This window comes from Topomyia yanbarensis, unplaced genomic scaffold (assembly GCF_030247195.1).
Source record: "Topomyia yanbarensis strain Yona2022 unplaced genomic scaffold, ASM3024719v1 HiC_scaffold_20, whole genome shotgun sequence".
Taxonomy (NCBI): Eukaryota; Metazoa; Arthropoda; class Insecta; order Diptera; family Culicidae; genus Topomyia; species Topomyia yanbarensis.
The window spans coordinates 230400-245631 of NW_026683382.1; the positions used below are offsets into that span (position 1 = coordinate 230400).

Consider the following 15232-nt stretch of genomic DNA (forward strand, 5'->3'; position numbering starts at 1 on the left):
TGGTCACCAAACACAATAATTCGAGAAAGTGCTGTTACACAAATGAATCAAGTAGTGTAGAATCTTAGCTTTCGTCCGCTTTACGTCTCGTCACCAACAATATTTTAAAGTTAACGTTTGTGTTTTATCGACTGCACCGAGCTCGCGCATCCAGCTGCCTTCGATCTACGTCATTTCTGAACCCTAGTCCCGGTTTTGATCCGATGTTCATCGTTACCCGAAACATTCTGCAAATGACGGGAAATTTAGTGGCGAGATGCGTTAGATGTAGGCCTGCGCTGCTGTAGACTGGCACCGCAGAGCTCTGCCGGTTCGTATTGATTATTCTCACGATAAGACAATAGATGGTGACGTTGTAATAACTACAGCTAAACTATGAATGAAGTAAAAAACCGTAAAATTGTCACTGTTCCAGAATTCATAGTCCATTGTTGACTAAATTGGAAACACATGTGGTCCTATCTACAGTACTACATTTCTCCCTAGTGCACAGCAAGCAAGAAGAGGTGAACTTTCATTTGATTCAGTTTTTATCTGGGCACGGATGCTTTCGAAAGAGCTTGCATCAGTTTGGACATGCTCCGAGTTGCAGATGAAGTGGCGAAGGGACCAACAAAGCAGCGCCGCCGTCAAACAAAAAAATGGATTCTAATCATCATGACGCCAGTGAACCAGTCAATAGACTCCACCGGAATCGCCGGGCCGACCTCGAAACCCTACCGAGTAGCTAGGTAGCTCGACTGAGAACTCCACGACGGAGGAATTTCTCCTGACACCGATACCCGCTTTCTTGAGCCATTTTTCTCCGTTTTTTCGAGATCTACGGGAATCGGTGTCAGGAGATATTCCTCCGTCGGGGAGTTCTCAGTCGAAGTAGATCGTGATAAGGCTGGATGCACAGCGAGCTCCCCCACACGAAGTAATACCTTGGGCAAGGAGGGCAAAAAAGACTAAGGAGTGTTTTAGTTTTTAGGCACGAACGTGAGTCGTAAGTCCCACACAGTGCCAATACAGGCCAGGTTTTTTAAGCTTTTTTAGCCTTATTATAAAAAAAACATTGCTCTCTGGTGTTGGGTGTAAACTGGTTTAGCAGTTCGCTTTTTCGACGATTACCTTAGCTTTGGAAAGCTTCTGGATACATTCGTCGGTTGATGCCACCGCCTGTTTATCGACGGATTGCTATTGATAGGGCTGTTAAAATGTAGAACACTTGGATACTGGCGCAAACGTTTTGTCGTAGTTGGTTCCATTTTTCTGAGTGAAACCTTGCACCGTGACTTTTTGCGTGCGATTCTTCCGTTCTCATTCAGTTTTTTCTTGAGAGTCCATCGATATTCACTACGATTCCGATCCTCGGGTAAATGTGCCAGATTGAATTCTGATCCAAAGACGCAAACATCTCATTTTTGGACATTGTTCTTAAGCGGAATAGGATAGCGGAGGGATATCGAATTGACCTCTTCTACAAGTGATAAGTGGTGACGGTGACTGCGAGTAGTCTTGTGCATGCAATTATATGCTGCAAGCATTTTACGAAGGAGTATCGTGTCTACGTATCCGCACAGACATTGGAAATTGATGGGGTAAACATCGACACGGAGCTGACATGCGAAGATCTTCTAAAGTGTGGGATTTGCTCCTTTAAGGAATTCTAGATTACAAGCAATTACAAATCTATTGTGGAAAGTAGACCCGAAGATTCATTTCCCCCGTTCAAAAGCTTCGCATCGAATGTTTGAGATTGAAATTCGACTAATAAGGAGTCCGTACAAGTGAGGTGATATCAAAAATTGGTCGTATACCAATGTGGCTTCAGGTAATATAGATCCTTGAAAACCCAGGCTATATTTTGGGATAAATTCCAATTGACAGTTTGTTTTTGACATTATTTCAGCTTGGTATAGAAGTAGTCGTGTAAAACACCGAAGTAATTAAATAGTATCATCTTATGAGTACGATGAAACGGTTAAACTTTCATTTCGAAATGCCTATTGTCAATTTGTTACGTCGAGACTACTCGACCAATATATCTACCAAACAGGGGAATCCACAAGCGTATTGCCAAAAACAACTTCAGCTCAAGAATACGGAAAATAGCAAGGGGCCCAGACTGCCCCCTTGCGGCTGTTGAAACGTTAAATCGTTAAACATGGATGTAAGTGGTTCAGCGAAACCTGCTGCAGCAGCTTCAATTTCTTAGTCTAATGCGACGTCCTATGAGAAGACCGACCAAAAATGCTTTGCGAATAATTCACAGTTAATTTGAGCTGAAAATGATTTTATATCTCCCTGGACAATGTTCGAAGCAATATTGAAGCGCCGAAGTACTTTCTCTCCGAGTTCTTAAACCTCAAAAGTTTTCCACAGGCACGTTTGCACCCTACCCAGTGTACGAGTAAAGCATCCACAATAAGCAATTAAGTCTCCGATACGCATGACTGGCTTGAAGTCGTTTTTAGTCTGCCTCTTTTCTCTGACGACATTAGTTTTGAGATCAACAAGAACTTTTCATAATTTCATTCTCTTGGCATAATCCTTAACGTGGCTTTTCACTATGTGACTATATCACATAAAAACTTTGTCTACAACTACTACTAATTCACGCACAATCACTCCCAAGATTTCAAAAATGCAAAAAGGCCGCGATGATTTAGTGAACGCCATTACACTTATAATCTAATCAACGCGGTCTTAAGCGCGCAAAGTAAACGCTCATTCCCACGCGATCGTCCCTAGGCCCGCACATCTGAACCGTATACTTAATATCACAATCAGAACCAAAGCCCACTACAATTGACCTTACGTAGTGTTTTTGAGTGGGTGACATTTCCTATCTTGTCTGCCATTGTAATGAGTGATTCTGATAGGGAGCCCTGCCGAGACCCTAGCTCTACAGCTCCAGTAGGACTTCTCTAAAAAAAATTCAATATCCTGCAGCCGACCAGTCGTCTGCGCACCTGTCTGCTTTTCAGCAAACTTGGCAAACAGAAAACAGAATTCACTGCTATGTTTCCATGTTTTCTGCCGAATCCATAGTATTTCTATATTTGTCTATATTTCTATATTTGTCAGAAAGGAGTGTAAATGTAAAAGATATGGATCGACGATTCTGGAAAAATTGACAGAAAGCACTACAAATTTAAACTATATGATTCGAGAATCGGATAAGACACTATTTCCCCTATCTCACCTGACACTGTTTCACTCTGGTCCTCGCCTACTTTGCTGGCGCCTGTGGGCTGGCTGCGGTCTGTAAGGAAAAGGAAATAAACAAACAATTAGCCACTCTGTGGTTTGCGCGTCGTCACGCTACCGCCTGCTTAGATTCGAAGTTAAATACATAGTTATCAGGAAGGTTTGGTCTTGCCCAACCCCGTAACGTAGCTAATCCTACCGTTTTGCAGAATGCCGCACCGCGCGTGGTGTCCTTTTCACTGACACTAATTAGAATGAGGTAGGTGAGTAGGTATGGGCACGTCACGGCCGCTGATCGTTTGTAACCTTGTGTGAAACTGCAAAAACATGTTTCCCTGTCATAGTCTACTAGATGTCTAGCGAGGTGTCCAATCATCAGTGCTGCCAGCGGAACTTTTATCTCTGATACGCGAGATGCTTGGAAGCTTGATTAATTACACGTTGGAAAAGGTAATATTTAATGCTTGGCTGTGTGTGTGTTTAGGTATAGTAATTGATCCGCAAGTGCCGGGTTGCTGTCAAGTATCACACCAACGACCATAGATCAACAGCTTCAGTAATAGTCTAAACTTTAGTCAGAGTTAGGAACAAGCAGAAGAAGGAAATCAAGTTTGAATGCATAATTAATCACCCTGCGGTCAAATAGCTGGTTGCCGATGAGTGATGTCCAAACCGGATCGTATAGTAGTGAAATGACTTTGTAATCTAAAAACCGATTGACTTTTCTACCCTGTATGTGCCCTTTCTCAAGGAAGTTCCGCACCATCATCGTCATACTGTTATGAAAGCTCTCTCACAAATCGATTCGTTAGAGCAATTGCAGTGGTTTGTTTTGGGAACATTTCGAGTAAAAAACCCGAACTAGGTCGCCATCGAGTGAAAAATAGCACCCATTCAGTTGAAAAATATGCCCCATCACGGGGCCATTCTTTTCCGGGCCGCGCGCGAAAGCGCAACCCAGAACTAGTCATTTAGCTACACATAAACCAGCAAAATTGGTAAATTCGAAAATTACTATTTGACCTCCATGCAATCAACCAATTTCCTCCAACCTATTTTTCGCTCGCATCTGTTGCCTCACATTCACACAAAACCCGGGCCTCCTAAAATAATTATGGCTTCTCCTTCGCGCTGCTGCCGTGTGCTTGACCAAATAGAAGCTCTTTCGAGGTCCAAGCAGGCTGCGACGACGCAAGTGTTCTATTCGTAAGCTCGGCACGGTCGATTGGCACACGGAGGAGAACCCATTAATCTGCGCGACCTCCTGCGCACATGCTGGCTTGCACATTCACTTCGTTTCTACAATCGCCACCAGGCACCAGAACGATCAATTGCATAACCTCACTCACCTATATACACACGTAGCCTGGCAGACGTGTGCGCATCTGAGTCATCGCCACATCGTGAGGCAGGGGTGCATCGATCACGGCATGGGCTTCGAAAGAGCCCTCTAGTTGATTGCATTACAGCCCTGCTGATCAATTTCCTCTTTAAGGGATGTACGAGTGTGTCTGTACCCGCACAATTCCTGCTCAATTAGGTTCCAATTTGAAGAGCGCACCTAACGGCTTCCAACCGGGCGACTGATCGAAATAAATTGGGAAGAAGAAAATGGACGTCCGGCTGAGCGGAGGAACTCGCGCGAAAGAGATCGTGAAAGGTCAGCTCTAATTTGACATTGATCGGCACCGTTTCGCCGCAGCGGCAGCAGCCGCCTTGGATGGAGGATCAAAGTGAGTGCTTCATTAGCGATCGGCGGAGGCGTGCAGATCGTTCACTGGTGATGGATCCTCAGTGTTACCGCACGGTAACTTCATTTTCGGGTATGAAAAGTGTTGGGTTTTTTTTTCTCTCGTTTAGTTAAGGGTGTGACATTCGAGTACACCCGCGATGAAAAACGCCACCACGCGGCGCAGATGCGAATGTGCTCTATCTGGTTGACACGGATCTAAGGAGGCGGGTGCGAGCATGTAGACACCATTATCATCGATAGTAAATAAAATGCATAATTACACACCAGCATGATCGCCGTCTGGTTCTGTTTCATTGCTTGCGCTCTCCGGCCGTTGGCTGTTGCAGTAGATACCACACAGGTGGGGGAACGAAAATTCAATTTCATTCCGATGATTTATCATTATCAAACCACACTAATGACTTGATTGCGGACTTCGTAATCGTGTAGCGACCGTTCGTCGGAGGATCTGGAGCAACGCAACGGCTACTGCTGTTGCCTTCTTGTCTGTCATCTTATCTCGTTCTTCGCAGTTTTTTTGCTGTTGTTGTTGTTGTTGTGGTTGTTGATGTTTCAATCTCGTCCGAACTCGATGAAGATGAGGAAATCATGAGGCTTGCCACTTCGCTTGATGGATATTGTTTTTGTTTAGCTACATTACATACACGTATTGGTTAGTGAACAAGCGAGCAGCAATCAAGCAGTAATTGCACCACGAATGTGCAACTGTGCGAGACGCTGCCGCCGTACTCCACTTCTGTCACTCAAGCGTGTGACAATCACATCCTTGTCGCGCTGGTTGCCATCGTGTTGGAAGGGTGTACACCCAGAACTGACAGTACCTGATGGTGTACTAAAAAATGAGATCCCGTTGAGATATGTTATATTTAAAATACGCTTTCTAATAACTCGCATTTTTATACTACCGTCTTTCCCTTAAGTCTAGAAGCGGTTTCGTTGCTCTAAATTCGTCTGCCTCTAAACGTCAAAACATTTTGGCATTTATTGGATGTGTAGGGAACAATTTGAGATTCTCCTAATACTCGTGTTACAATTTGATAACTTTCATTTTCAGGATTCAGGATCTTTAAGGAGATGATCGGGTTTCTTTTTTTCCGAACCAACCAAAACGAATTAATGGCGAGTGGAATCAGCATGTATATTTACCATTATTGGCCGTTGAATCTATATTATTCTGAAAAATGCATAAATCATCAACCTCACGTAAGGTCGCGTCCCTAAAAACACATAGATCTCTTGAAATATTTAACCTAAAATGAAATATTTCTCACAGAAATGGACGTATGTCTGTTCTATCTAAAAATGCACAATTTGTTGATATGTAAAAATGTAAGCAAACAATATCTATAATTCCCCGAACTATCCGGAACTACGTCCTATCATGCACGATTGGGTTCTCGTGATGAGAGAGCAGTCCAAATGCTAACAACAGGTGACAAACCTGCACTTTGTCGATTACCTCTTTTACATTTTAACGACATTCAATTAGCTAGAGATTACTGGGTAGGGAAAGTTATGAAAATTAGATCCATAGTTGTCAAGTGAGAGCAAGGATGTAAAATAAACAGATCGGAAAACTAGAAACGGTAGGGTCATTAGAACAGGCTTAATATCGTACGGGCTTAACTTTTGTCTTCTACTGATGAGGGTCGAGCTTAGGCAGCATAACTACAAATCCCCCGAGTTCGCCACCATGTGTCTTGACATAGACAGACTTGTCCATCTTTACCGTGACAACCGACCTTTCTTTAATCCAGGTACATGTAACTGTTTGCATTTTTAAAACAGGTACTGGTACCCATAGATTGAAACCGTCCAAATTGTTAACTTTTTTCGTTTTACAATAAAAATAAAATAAATTTGTTGTAAATTTTCATTCGTTGTTTTCTGGGTAACTTTGTTCAGCAAAATATGTGTATCGAAATGAAAAATAACACTCCAAATGTTGTGTAAATCGAATATCTGCAGGCGATTTCATGGCCCGATATTATGACGTCTCGAGAGAGAACAAAATTGCCTAGAAGGCTAGAGCTGGCATTTATCGAACTTTTTCAGGAAAATAGTCGAAATTAAATAGTTCATAAAAATCTCGGATTTGTAAAATAAATTATTGAACAAAAATATTCACGGTTTCTTAAAAAAAAGATCAATTCATTTAAAGTTTATTGATTTCATTAATATACAAGGAATTGTTTGAATAGATTGAAACGATGCATGAATGTTGCATCATTTTCAATTTAAATTTGTGTACATTAAATGACGAAATAATCATTGCTGCTAAATTCTGCACATGTTTAGAATACGGTTTGTATTTTGTTTCGATGATTTTGTAAAAGGAAATCATCTTATCGTGCGTTACTTAAAAAGTCTCATTTGATCAAACCTACCCCGGTGATCAAAGATACCCCGTTTTACGCTATCCCTGATTTTCGTTAGGACTATATATAAAATATCCTTCTTAACACGAACTTCTTCTGACGCTATTTTCGCATGCGCTTTTCACATATCAACTATTTAATTATTTGTAGATAGACCAGATCTGTGAAAAGTATTTTTTGTTGTTGAATATATCAAGAGATCTAGGGTGATGAGCCTATTTTGGCACCATTAGGGAGAGGGTCGCACTATTTTTTGAACAATTTTAAAAGAAGCCATATTATCTATAACCTTTCTCAGCATAAAGTATCAGTGTACTGTTTCTTAAACATCTATATAATGCTTATTTAGCAGAATTGCCTCAATTTTCAGCATAAATGAAAATAAATGTTCCATTCTGTGCATCTATTCCCACCTCAACGATCCAATTATCGCCTCATGGGTGTGCCAATTTCCACCTCATCGAAAAACAATCTAGTTGAAACGCAATGCCTCATATTCCATTTGCGTCGATTCTAACTAGGTATCCAGATCATGGACGCCAACGTGTGATTTGTAAAACGAATCATTCTGCTTTTTTCAGCCGATCAAAACAAACGTAAACATCACGCACATCAATGAAACTCATCAGCTGTTAGTAGAAGAGCGCCCAGAATTGCGCACGCAGAAAAAAACCATTCGAAGGTTAGCAACTGGAATGACAAGTTTCACATCACATTGCTTTCTCCCGATCCGAATTGTATGTGCAGATGAAAATAAAATATCTGCAATCAACAATTAGTTGAATAACTTGAAGTAATTGATTACTTATACCTGAAATTGCATTACATTATATTTACAAGTTCATGTTTTGGTTTGGCCGCACTGGTGATTCTTTTCTGTATGATGGATACAAAAAGTTGGTTTTGATTGTGGTAGTGTATCAGCAAAACATGCCAATAATAGGAACCCCGTATTTAGTTTTATCCTATTATAACACTAGGCCTATTCTAGTGTTTGACGAGTGATTTTAAAGTGAAATTATCGTAAAAAGCTTCTCCAGCTAAAATAAAGGTATGTATCAGTGCAATGTTTAGTATATTTGTGCTGCAATAACGAGATATGAGGCGGTAAATGCTGGCTCGTAAGTGTTTATTTTGCTAAGCGCCGTTGCATCCAGTTTCGGTCCACTACGTGAGTGAGGCGGAATAGTAGATATTTCAATAAGGTGATTTTGTTTTAATTAAAAGTTGGATTTAGAGGATAGTTCTAAATACATATGTGCACAACAAATAAAGAATATAACTTGAGCTTATTTTTTCTCACCTGCTTTAGCCAAATCGATAGTGTCATTATCTCATATGCTTGATTCGAAACCAAGGGGTACGAAATAGGGTCACAATAGGCTCTACTGCCATAATAGGCACATCACCCTATGTGGTTTTAGGTGTCCAGGCGAACAAGTCTCTCAAACCAAATTTTTTTTAGCTTCGATCGAAAACCATACCTGCGAGAGCAGCTTTATTTAATTTATCACATAATTTTTTCAACCTCTACTTGAAAGCATACTCACTTAGAGCTTCGAGTTGCTTTTATCTGCTATTTGACCGTTTTCATGACACCACCCGCGTTACGGCTAACCTGGTGTAGAAGGGTGTCACTCCAGGTTGTCTGACGTGTTCTTGATCATCATTGGTGTTAGAATGTTGGTCTCTGATGATGCTTAAGAACTGTTCTTTTTATAAAGTTGAGGGGTGTTCTAAACTGTGCGTTTACACGGTATAGAAGACGCTGAATCGAATTGAGTACAAAAATATCCACAGAATATTTGAACGGATAAAATGAAAACCTTCCGATCTGGCAGGCGATTTGAAGATGGGGAGAAACGGTTCAAATATATATTTCAATGATTTTACACTGGTTACTGATATCTTCTAATTTACATCAAATTTGTTAAAGGTACATTGATAACACCATCAAAATAACTAGGAACTATTAATATGGATAACCTCAATAATTTCAGCATCACTTGCTTACGACACGTGGTAGAGAATACATCGCACTTGCTTTAACTTTGACGAAAAGTCTTTCTTTTAATTGTCTCTATTGTTAAATCACTGCAAATTATCAGATGTTTACTTTTGAAAAACTTTTGATAGCGGAAGGCCAACTTTTCATGATGATTTCGCTTACACTTTCCAAGTAAAAATAATTTGCTCTTAATTTTTTTCCACAATCTCCATAAAGGGAAATGATAATCCCTTGATAATGATTCAACCAGTCACAACATTTTAGTCGCTCTCCGTAACTGTCTAATAATATCTGTTCGCTGTATCGGCACCACGTTTTGAAACTTACATAGAAGCTATAGAAAGTAATTAAAATGTTGCGGCTGGTTGTATTATAAATTCACTATGATTGATTGACTAATATGTGATTTAGCAGCAATTGACATTCGATGGAAAGAAAATACTAAACGTAACAGACTACTGCTCCTGTGTACGTTTCGTCATATCGGCAAAGTTAATAATATACGAGTGCATTTAATTTCCGTGTCATCGTCGTGGTTGCTGCATTCATGTTCGCGAACATCTGATTTGTTACTCGTTTCTTGCCCTTACTGTTCACGAGTGTGCACTTCCTCAATTATGCCGTCAATATTACCTGAGCCGCAGCCACACATTTGGCAAGTTTTCGTGGTTCATGTGGACTGTGAATGGGGAAGGAATTATTTATTTAATGGTACTATCACATTCTGTTTTGTACTGCAGGTAGAATGAAATGGTTCGGTCCACCCGGATTCTCACCACAAAAACACAATTTGAAATACCGGGAAGTATTTCCTAAATGCGTCCTTTGCAATGAATTCAATTTCTTCCAAATGTGACATGAATCTTTTAATGGCCACGTCAGATCTATATACATGAGGATCTTGTTACACAGCCACGTGTTAAAAGTTGTTATGTAAAATGACTCATTTCGCTTGGGCAAATTTGTTGAGCGCTATCAGTATTGAATGCCTAGCATTGCTAGAACTCGATAAAGAAGACCTTCATTTTCGGTCTTATACGAAAAGGGCGGAAGTCAATGACCTCCACATTTAGCTAGAGCACCACTTCTTGCTTCTGCGACACACTCATCTCGATAGATCACCACAGCAAGAATTAAGGTAACAGTTTCTTTTGTTCTGCCGACGAAATTTTACACTATGAAAATAGCTGTTTTTGTTGTTCGCTTCGTACTGCCACGGTCACACTGAGTATCGTAACCAATGGCGTTGGTGCTTCGAAATAGCAATCTTTTTCATCATTTTATCATTATTTCGTTCAAACCAAACGAGATTCAAATTTGTTAGGAGTTACTGAAAAACATGTTTTTTCTGTAAGTTATTTTTGAAAAATCCAGACTGGACCATGCATTCGTCGACCTACCTTAGGAATAATGGAAGGTAGCCGCCGTCCAATATCCCCATGGAGACATGCTGAAACATTCATTGAAAGCGATAGGTTTTTCGAAAATATCTTTGCTAGACAATCAGCCCTCTCGTTTAATGGAATTAAAGAAATGAGCAGGAGCACACACCAGATATCAGGAATTAGAACATATTGTCTCAAATAGCAAGTTCCCCGTATGTTTTCGGGAATGTGTGTCTTCTCATTATTTTCTTGAGCGGAAGGAAAGGAGAAGGAGAAGTGAGGAAATATAAATGGAAGAGTGGAAATAATGACAGCACAACAACAAAGAGCAGGTAAGTTGGACTCAAAAGTAGTTCAGTAAAGACAGCTGGAAACTCGAAATCGCAATTGCGTTGCTTCTGGGCAGTTGCATATCCTACGATATGAGATTCCCTAGTCGGATTCACAAAGATCACTTGAAAATGACTCAGCGCGCTGAGTAGTTGCCATGTGATAACTGAGATTGCAGTGCCTGGTTGCAGCCCTGGTCAACATGCCCAAAGTTTTGTTTCGAAAAGTGGTAAGAGGTTTTTCGAAATCACTGGACACGAGTTTTGCATCAAGTTTAATCTATTTTTTTGTTTGGTGACATGTTTGTAGATTGCGCCAATAGTTGTAGTACTCGGTTGAAACCCAAGACCGAATCTTTTCCTTTACCGAACATGGGCAAAGCAGGTCAACAATTTCAATCTCTTCGTCTGCTCTGGCCATAGTAGGAAATACAGGTGATACCGGAACGTCCGGGCACCCAAACGGGGTTGATACTATTGCCAATGCTAAGTTCTTCTAGTTGAATTCGACATGCAATCACCAGCTTAGATCGGAATTTGTTCGAGCTAAGGGCCTTGATTGCAGCCTGACTATCGGAGCAGAAGTTTGTAACTTTGCCGGACAAGCTCTGCTGAAGGGCCAATTGTACCCTGCACATAGCCGCGAAGCTGCTCTGGAATAGAGTACAGTATCTACCTAGCGAGTGAGACTGTCCCAAACTCATTTCACGACAGTAGACACCAGCACCAGCACGTCGTTCCATCAGAGAGTTAAGCCAGTCAGTATAACTTCCTTTTGTGAGGAAATCTTCACATAGTAGGTTCTGTAAGGAAAACTACATGTGAGTGTAATATATGATAAAATGTAATAAATTTTTTCAACCCATGTAACCATTTGTGTCCACAGTCGTGTATGGCTAGTAGCGAGATTAACGTAGCTATTGTTCCAGAGATCAGTAACCTGCAGTCTGAATGCACATGATAGTGCTTCTTGTTTAACTTGTCTGCGTAATAGTTTGATATGTGGAAGGGCCTCAAGGGTTGCAGTCGGAGTTGCAGTCTGCCACCAAACAAGGCATCTGTATGACAGTATTTGACGTACAATTGTCATGTAAAGCCAATAGATGATTTGAAACCCCATATCTTTCAAAGGTTCATCTGCACTGCCCGAAGGCCACGCACACTTTCTTGACTTTGAATTCAATGTAAGCAGATCAGTTCGATTTAGAATCTAATATAACTCCTCCGTACTTGATTCTTAAAGCTTATCGCATTACGTTAAGGATTGTTCCGTGGCCACTAATTTGTATTTGGTAATCGTCAGCAAATCCGTAAGTTGGAAATTCAAAATTGAGTTTCTTCAACAAGCCGTTGGCAGCCAGGTTCAATAAGAAGTGTGACAGAACGGCACAACCGCAAATACTCAACTTTCTTATCTCTGTCTGTCTCAGTGACGAACAAAAAATGCGATTACTAAGTATTGCGTTTATCCAACTAAAAGAACGCTTTGTCGAAGGCTTCCTGAATATCTAGAATAACATCAAAGATAGATTGCTTGAGTGCCTTTTCCATATCCTATTAAATATTTTTTCCAGAACTATTCACAGAACGAAAAATGTTCGTTACTTGAAACAGTTCAGTTCGGAGTGTATCCCGGTGTTAACCATCCTCCGAACAAGTTCCTAATTAATTGAACCGATTAAATCGATTCCATCGATAGGGCAACGTGCGCCTTGTTTCGTGTTCCACATCCGCGAGCGCGCGCGTGTGTGTTGGATGTTGCGCACGGTCGTCCCGTTTTCTCCTCCTTCATCCATCCGGTGGTCTAGTGCTGCAAAACATGGTTCGCTAGTAGCGCGACACGAATTATTATGCTGGCTTTCGCTTTCCGTTAATCGATCAGGTTCCCTTTACCGTGAGCAGTAGATGCTAAACAACGAAGGTGTCACGTGCCTGAAAAATTACCACGCTTTTTCATATCCGGACTAGAGGTCTACCGTTACCCTGCTAGAACTGCGTTCATTTTCCAATCCAAACTCACAAAGCCTACTTTGTTGCACACTACTAGAAACGCTTTTAACGGCCAACGATCCAATTACCCATTTGATTTATCTCTACTCCTTGGAAGCATTTTACTGGCATAGCCGGCGGCGTTCAGGTAATCTGTGTGTATCGCATTACCCCCGTTTGATGGCTGTGGTTCCCAGGAGGACCGGATTTAGCGTGTCATGGTCGCAGTGATGGCTCCGGTGATTTACGGCACTCGCCTTTCACCGCTTTAATGCGTAAACATTGCTCCCCGCTACATCGGCCGACCTCCGTCGGCAGCCACTATCGCAACTCTTTATCGGCCGTATGTCATCAGTTCAGTACCGGCAAGTCTCAAGTTGGTACCCCTAATAAGTGGCATGATGTCGCAACATTGTTGTCTTTCTCTGAAGGGCTCTGTGTGACACACACGGACATTAGAGCTAACTTCTCAGTCGTGAGCTCCCGAAGGAGACCGCCGTCGCCAGTTGAAGTCAATCCATTAACATCGCAGTAGGCCATCCGTTGGCTAGGGGTGAGTTCAGCGACTTGCGATAACCTGAAATAGAAACTGATGACGATGATGATATCGGCTGTTGAATATTCGGGGTGGGCGCGTCCGCTGTCATAATCCAGATTTACATATGGCAAATGGGTAATCCCTCGTGCGAGATGAAAAAAGCGCCGCCAGTCCGGATGGATGATAATGGGTGATGCGCGGCAGTGTCCATTCACTTCAAACGTGATGGCGGCTGAAGGATTAACGTTTTCTCTGTGATGTTTCGCGCCGAGGCGTGACTATCGCTAACGCTATTCAAAGGGAGTTTATTTGGTGAGTTAATTCGATACAATTGCCGCCAGTATCAGGCCCGGCTCATTTCGGATCGGGCTGGGTTCCGGAGCGTCCATAACTTAGGGGATTTCAATAGGTTAGCATCTGTTCAGTTCGATGATCGGGTGGCTCGTGCCACACAGAGAGACCCACTTTCTTTTTATCACAATGAAATGGGTGATGGTGCCTCCTCTCTACATCTCTTCAACAAAACTCCTGAACTGTGACCCATAGTTGACCGACTTATGAGGTGCCTGTTGAAGGGACTATGGCATTGTTTTGTCGGTTGGAGTCGTTTGTTTGTTTTTTGCTTCTAGCACGATTGGTCCCTTTCACTTTGCTCACCGGAGTATCTGAACGCGTTTTTTTCTAGCTGGTCGTGACCAAGGTTTTCTTCTATTACTCCGTTGGAAGATCGTTTTTTGTTCTTTTTTTTTCGCTCACCAAGGTTTGACCTTCTTAGGACTGTAGTCAAAGGAATGTTGCAATGCACGGTTGCGATAAATTTGCGATGATCACAGACAGTGGCGTTAAGCGGCTTAGTTGAAGTTGTAGAAGTGGAGAACAAGAATTTTAGGAATTTTTCAAAACTGGAATGACTATAATATGTCTTTAGTAGAAAATTTGGATTTGGATTTAGTAGAAAATTTGGATTTGAATGTGTTCCACTCGTCAGTAACTGTCAGTAACTTGCTGCCAGTTAGATGATGTATCCAAACCAACACCAAAATTGGCGCAAGTGAAGACACCACTCGGTACCTGTCGGTTGCTTTAGGCGTTCAAACATGTTGTGTGAACTGTTTGGATTTAGTGTCTAACTGGTGCCAATGTTGGCGTTGGTTTGGATACATCGTCTAATTGGCAGCAAGTTGGTGTCAGTTACTGACGAGTGAACCACGAAACATTCAAATCTAACTTTTCGAAGTTAGGTCGTGTGGCCTTATGTGCAAATTGGTTTATCCAATTGTTTTTCCGTTGGGAAAAAATGTGACATACTGTCTTTACGGTTAAGACAGTGTGCAACAGTAATAAAACCAGTGCAAAAAATGTACTCTATTGGCTGGATTCGAACCGAGCATCCTTAGCGACACCGGCGCTTCCGCATTACCCTACGCTACAGTACATCGATGGTAGAACAATTACCACTGAGCTTGAGTAATTCTGCGGATATTACGACCTCTCAGATCACCTGCTTCATTGTTTAAAAGCAGTTAGTAGTTCCTTTACGTTGAGGTCAATCCCTTCAGGAAACCTTACTACAAAAAAAAAATAAATAAAGATGCGTGACGGCTACCAATCGGCGATTATTTTTAATGATAGTACTAGCACGTTTAAACATAATTTA

General features: G+C 41.5%; 1 protein-coding gene across 11 annotated transcripts in view; it reads right to left on the reverse strand.

Annotated features, from left to right (window-relative positions):
- Positions 1-15232, reverse strand: part of LOC131694918 (leucine zipper putative tumor suppressor 3-like) — an 84819-nt gene that overhangs the window by 16216 nt on the left and 53371 nt on the right. For all 11 annotated transcript variants that reach the window (XM_058983444.1, XM_058983443.1, XM_058983441.1 and 8 more), the window contains one exon: positions 3191-3250. The gene's annotated coding sequence lies outside the window, so the exon portion shown is untranslated. The remainder of the gene's footprint in view (positions 1-3190; positions 3251-15232) is intronic.